The sequence below is a fragment of the Lygodium microphyllum genome, chromosome 5, assembly GCF_053477565.2.
Source record: "Lygodium microphyllum isolate KBCC chromosome 5, Lygodium_microphyllum_v1.1.10, whole genome shotgun sequence".
Classification (NCBI taxonomy): Eukaryota; Viridiplantae; Streptophyta; class Polypodiopsida; order Schizaeales; family Lygodiaceae; genus Lygodium; species Lygodium microphyllum.
Genome location: NC_141139.1, coordinates 78,128,084 through 78,134,083, shown reverse-complemented (window position 1 = coordinate 78,134,083; position 6,000 = coordinate 78,128,084).

Here is a 6,000-nt window from a genome sequence, read left to right as displayed (position 1 = left end):
GGCTATTTTTGAGCATAAAGATTGGAGATATACATTAAATACATGCTTTGTGAAGCGCTCACACAAGGCATGGGGGAGATTGAACCCAATTTGTCTCTTGTCTCATGTCGTGCTTGCTTTTACATTGGTTTTTGTGCTAAAAAGTAGAGTACTTTGTTCTTGGGGACCTTTGGGAATTCACTACGTGAGCTACCTGCGTCCGATCTGCGCACCACTTTTGCTTCTACTTTTGCTTCTGGCTTTGCTTCAGTATCTACTGTTTCTTCTGACTCTAGCTCTACTGTGGCCATGTCATAGAGAGAGTAGTATATTCATGCCTCTATCTCACTATCAAAGGTGATTTCAGAACTCATTCCTAGTTCAAATAGCAAGTATTCAACCATCAACAAGGACTTTTCTTCTTTTGGGATTTGGGTTATAATACATACTACTATCAGGAGCTGTGTCTCTATTTTCTTAGGAAATATCTATTTTACAACTTCTTCATCTACTAATGTACCATCTGTAACTTCGTTGGGCTAGTTTGATAAGACATCAATAGTGGTAGATCCATTACCTTTTTACGAGCAATACAACTTCACTATCACCTTGTTGGATCCTTTGCCTAGGGTTATGGTCCCTTTGAACCAATCCATTCATGCTCTTGCTTTAAAAAGCCATGGTCTTCTTAGTAGGTAGAGGATATGAGGTCGCATAGGAATTTGGTTTCACTACCATATAGGTTAGCTAATAGTCTCATCCCATGAGTGTTGTCTTCACATATGGGAGAATACCCAAAGGCTTAATTCTACTCCAGTCTACCAATTTGATAAGCCACTGTGTAGCCTACATGCCCTACAGGCCTAGATCCTTCATTGTCGCATCCTTCATTATGTTCACTGATGATGAGTTGCCATCAATCAATGTATCTACAATAAAACATCCTTCAATCCAAACACCAATCTTTGGGGTATCGAGATCCAGGAATGTGTTTGTCACATCCACTTCTTTTATTGGCTTTGGGACCCTATTGATCTTTGGTGGCAATTGTGGGAGCAATCCTTAGGCCTCGTCTTCTTGTCAATATACTTTTAAATTTCTTTTGGCAATTAGGGGATAGGATTAGCAATTGTCACAATGTAAGGTTTGGTTTGAAGATGTCTAATTCTTTGATCAATTTATACTCTTTAATAGGATCCATAGGCTTCTCCAACTAACTAGGAAATGGGGTAACACCCACTTTCATCTTTTCTCTTTCTTCTAGCAATAGCAATATCTGAACTTATTCTATTACTAGGGGTACTTTTGCATCCTCCATCTCTTGGAAATCTGATCTTGTCTCTATAATTGTTTTTATTCTTCTATGGCACTCAACTACTTTGTACTGCATTGTTCTATTTTGTATTATTTTGTTTCTCTATTGGAAGATTGAACTTCACAGTTTTGGTAGAAGGATTGTTTTCTTTTTGGACAAGTGGTTCCTTTTTCTTAGCACGTGTTATTGCAACAACTTCCAATTCCACTAAGTTGGAGGCATGGGTTGTCATCTTGGTTCCCAACAAGTTGAATCTTGCTTCCTCATATTTTTTCCTTCTTTCATGCATCTCCTTTAAAGAGAAGATATTATTTGTGTGGTTCTTTCTTAAACAATACAAATAGAAAGCTCCGAGGATAGTTGATTTTCAGGTACATTCAATGGCTAAATGTCTTGTCGAATGACACTTTTCACACCATGTGTTCGATTGCATCACATCTCTTCCACCTCCTATAGTATTGGGTATACTAGTGGTATTCACCTTCAATGTATGTAGCTATTCTATAATCGCATATATCAGCTCTTTCTTGATTCTTGCAATTGAATTGGAAAAATAGTCCTTCAAATTTTCTCCTCTTGGAGTACTCGTAGTAGGATTTTGGAAAGTCTCACGTACATCTCTATTCATTCTACTGCTTGCATCTTGATCACATCATTCATTAGGGAGTTAGTTCCACCCAGTTTGTCTATACTCAACAGAAGGGAATTAGAAGGGCTTCAATCTCTAGAGGAATTTCTTGCCAACATTTCTTCTGCTTCTTTCTTCTCATAGGAAATTAGAAGGGCTTCAATCTCTAGAGGAATCTCTTGCCAACATTTCTTCTACTTCTTTCTTCTCACAGTCTCTAAATTTGACTTTCATTCCACTGCACAGGAAAAGATATTCAGTTTTGAAGGTATTAAAATTCATTCTTCTAAGGATCGCCATAGTTCCATTGTCTTGATAATACCAACTTTAGAGGGTTTCAATAGCATAGATTGTGTACTATGTGTTCAATCACATCACATCTCTTTCACCTCTTGTAGTATTTGATATGCTGGTGGCGGTATTTAGTTTTAGTATTTGCAGTTGTTCTGTAATCACATCCATCAACTATTTTCATGATACTTGCAACTAAATTGGACAAATAGTCCTTCAAATTGTCTTCGTTTGGAGTACTCACATTAGGATTTTGGAAAGTCTCTATAATCACTACATAGATTGGTTGGGTTGGTCTAGATAGTCCTCTGTTCTAATTCTAATTCAAAGCTCCTATTGGAACTATTGGTTGTTAGTTCAATTAGTAGGTTTTCATTGTTGTTTTTGAGTTGCCATTGGGTGAATTGCTTGATGCCACTGTTGTTATGGTTGAACCATCATTTGAGGCATTGTTGTCTATGGCCAGTGTGGATTCGGTTCAGCATTAACCTTGCTTCAACTTCATCATACAGTCTTGTATCTTTCATTACAACTTGCAAGTTGAGTGATCCCTTGACCTCCACAAACTTATGAGCTTCTAGTTGTAGGCCTCTAAGAAAAACTCCCTTTTGTTGAGATGACAAGCTCAACACATGCGGACATTGATGATGGACCGCCTGGTTAGATGGGTCCACACGTTTACACTTAGCACGTTGGTGGTCATTATGACTCTCACATGGCCATTGACTCATTACTTATTATATTCAGGTTGTTACACCTATTTACAGCTGGCATAGTTATAGCGCCAGTCGACTAGTGTATTCGGTTATGCATTGTTTGACTTAGTAGGCCACTTTCCTTTATGTTGTATCTTATCTATACCTTGTGTACATTGTAAAGTGTGTGGAAGAAGAAGAAGAAGAAGAAACCAGCAAGAAAACGTTTTGGCCTCCATCTCTCTTCTTGTCTCTTGAGTGAGCTTCTCCTTGTGCATTCTGTGTGTGTTCGGCATAGCATCTTGAGCAAGTCCCCCCACCACGTGATTCTTGGCATGGTATCAAAGTCGCGCCACTGAGAGAGGCTGATTTCGAAGGTTGAAGTGAAGAAGAAGAAGCAAGGTTCGAGTAAGCAAGCCATGGATAAGAAGCTCTTCCATTCTTCCACTCTTTCTCTTGGACAGTGCCTGTGGAGGCACCAGAAGCAGGGCAGAGAAAAAAATATCAGATTGCAGTGAGATTTGGTGTGTGCAAAGAGCGCTGTGTATTCTGCAGATTTTGGCCATCTGAGGTCATTTCAGGCCCCGTTTTAGAGTAGCAAGGTTGCGGACAGCAGTTTCAGGGTACACTGTGATTCGACTGTATTGACCGAAAGTGGGTGCGCATGTTACAAATTGCGAATCTGTAATTTTTGAGGTGTTTGCAAGAAGCAAACATAAGGTTTATCTGCAAACAGGTTGTAGATTACATGTGCTATTGAGCAATCAGTGAAAAAGGTTGCTTGGTGTAGTGTTGTGCACGTGTTGTGAAAGATTGCAGAAGATTTGCTTGCTGTTTGGTATCAGTTTTGTGATAATGGCAGAGAACAGTGGAAACCCCATCATTGAGAAGCTCGACAAGAACAACTACCCTTCATGGAAGTTCCATGTCACAAACTTCCTTCTTAGAAAAGGTCTCTACAAGTTTGTTTCAGGTGAAGAAAAGGAGCCAGAGGTGAGTGATCCTCCAACTGCAAAAAAGACAAAGGCACGGAAGGAATGGAATGCAAAAGACAAAAAGGTCATGCATTGGCTGTCTGCAGTAATTGACAATAATATGCTGGGACATATTAGAAATGCAAAGAATTCATATGCAACTTGGACCATACTAGAAAGTATGTTTTCCGTAAATACAAAGGCACGAAAGATTCAACTCAAGCAAGAGTTGAATACATTGAAGAAAGGGAAGATGTCTATCAATGAGTATGCACTGAAGGTAAGGAGCATTGCAGATGCCTTGGCAGCGATTGATGCAATGCCCGATGATGATGAGTTGATGTCGTCTATCTTGGGTGGACTTAACAATGAAAAGGCTTGGAAGTCTTTTGTAACTTCCATATATGTTAGAAAGCCATTTCCAGATTTCGATGAGTTGGTCTCCCTTATGATCACTGAAGAGATCAACATGTAGAGTGAGACATCTGAAAAAAGTGGTGAACAGGTCCAAGCTTTCTACTCCAGTTTAGGAAGGGGACATGGCAGGTTCTCTTCAAGAGGCCGTGGTACAGGACGTGGTAGTGACAACCAACAAAATAGATTGAATCAGTAATTTGGCGATATGCAGGTTTCAGGAGGTCATGGTAACTTTAGAGGCAGGGGGAGCTTTAGAGGAAGAGGTGGATGTCAGAACACAGGTTTTAACAACTCTAGTATTGTGTGTCACTACTGTAGCAAAACAGGTCATATTGCAGCCCAATGTTATGCTAAGAAAGATGATATTCGCAGTGGTAAGTTGCAGCAAGGAAACTATGCATCGTCTTCACGACAGAATGAAGACAAAAATGAACGTCTGTTTGTTATGCAGCATATGCTGAATGTTGTCACAGGAAAGGGAACACATGATGATATTTGGTATGTTGATTTAGGTGCATCCAATCATATGACCAGCCATGCAGAATGGTTTGGAGAGATGCAGGATTTGTAAAATACAAGTTATGTGCAGACGGATGATGATTCATGCCACCCAATTTCACATATTGAAAAAGTTCCCTTATCCTTGCATGATGGTAAGACAAAGAGTCTTTCAGATGTATTACATGTGCCATCTATTATAAAGAACTTGGTGTCAGTCGGTCAGATGGTAGAACAAGGCCTGCAAGTCAGATTTAATGCAAAGGGCTGCTTTGTAGAAGACTTCAATGACAAGTGCAGGTTGGTTGCAAAGGGAAGTAGAGTTGGATGTATGTTTACTCTGGATGATAGAATTCCTACTATGAATGCTGCTATGTATGCTAAAGAAAAAGGTGTTTTTGCAGATATTAAAATTTGGCACAAACGCATTGGACATGCAAATGTACAAAGGCTGAAATTAATGCAGTCCAAAGGGTTGGTTACAGGTTTGCCTACATTTAGAGTTGCAGCATTTCATAAGGTATGCGAAGCATGTTAGTTTGGTAAGTAGGCAAGACAACCCTTTTCACATGACAGAGATGTAAGCAGAAACATCCTTGATGTTGTGCATACAGATATTTGGGGGTCTACACAAAATGTATCTCTTGGAGGCAGTTCATACTTTGTCACATTCATTGATGATTGTTCTAGAAAGCTGTGGGTATATTTTACGAAGGAAAAGAGTGAAGCGTTTGAGCACTTTAGAACTTTCAAGGCTGTAGTTGAAAGAGGAACATGCTTGAAAGTAAAGTGCTTGAGGTCAGATGGAGGGGGAGAGTACCTCTCGAATGAGTTTAGTGATTTTCTGAGGTCTCATGGGATAAAGAGACAGTTCACATGCAGGTATACCCCATAGCAAAATCGGGTTGCAGAAAGGAAAAACAGGCATAAGTTGCACGCGCCTTGATGGCTGAAAAGAATATGCCTAAGCATTTTTGGTATGAGGCTGTTCATACTGTTGTTTATATTATGAACAGAGCTCCCACAGCTGCAGTTCATGGGATGACTCCTGAAGAATGCTTTACTGGCAAGAAGGCTGATGTATCGCACTTGAAGGTATTTGGCTGTGTTGCATATGTTCATGCGCCAGACGAGCCACGGAAGAAGCTTGATCCAAAGGTAGAAAAATGTGTCTTTATTGGATACTCTTTAGAGCAGAAAGGG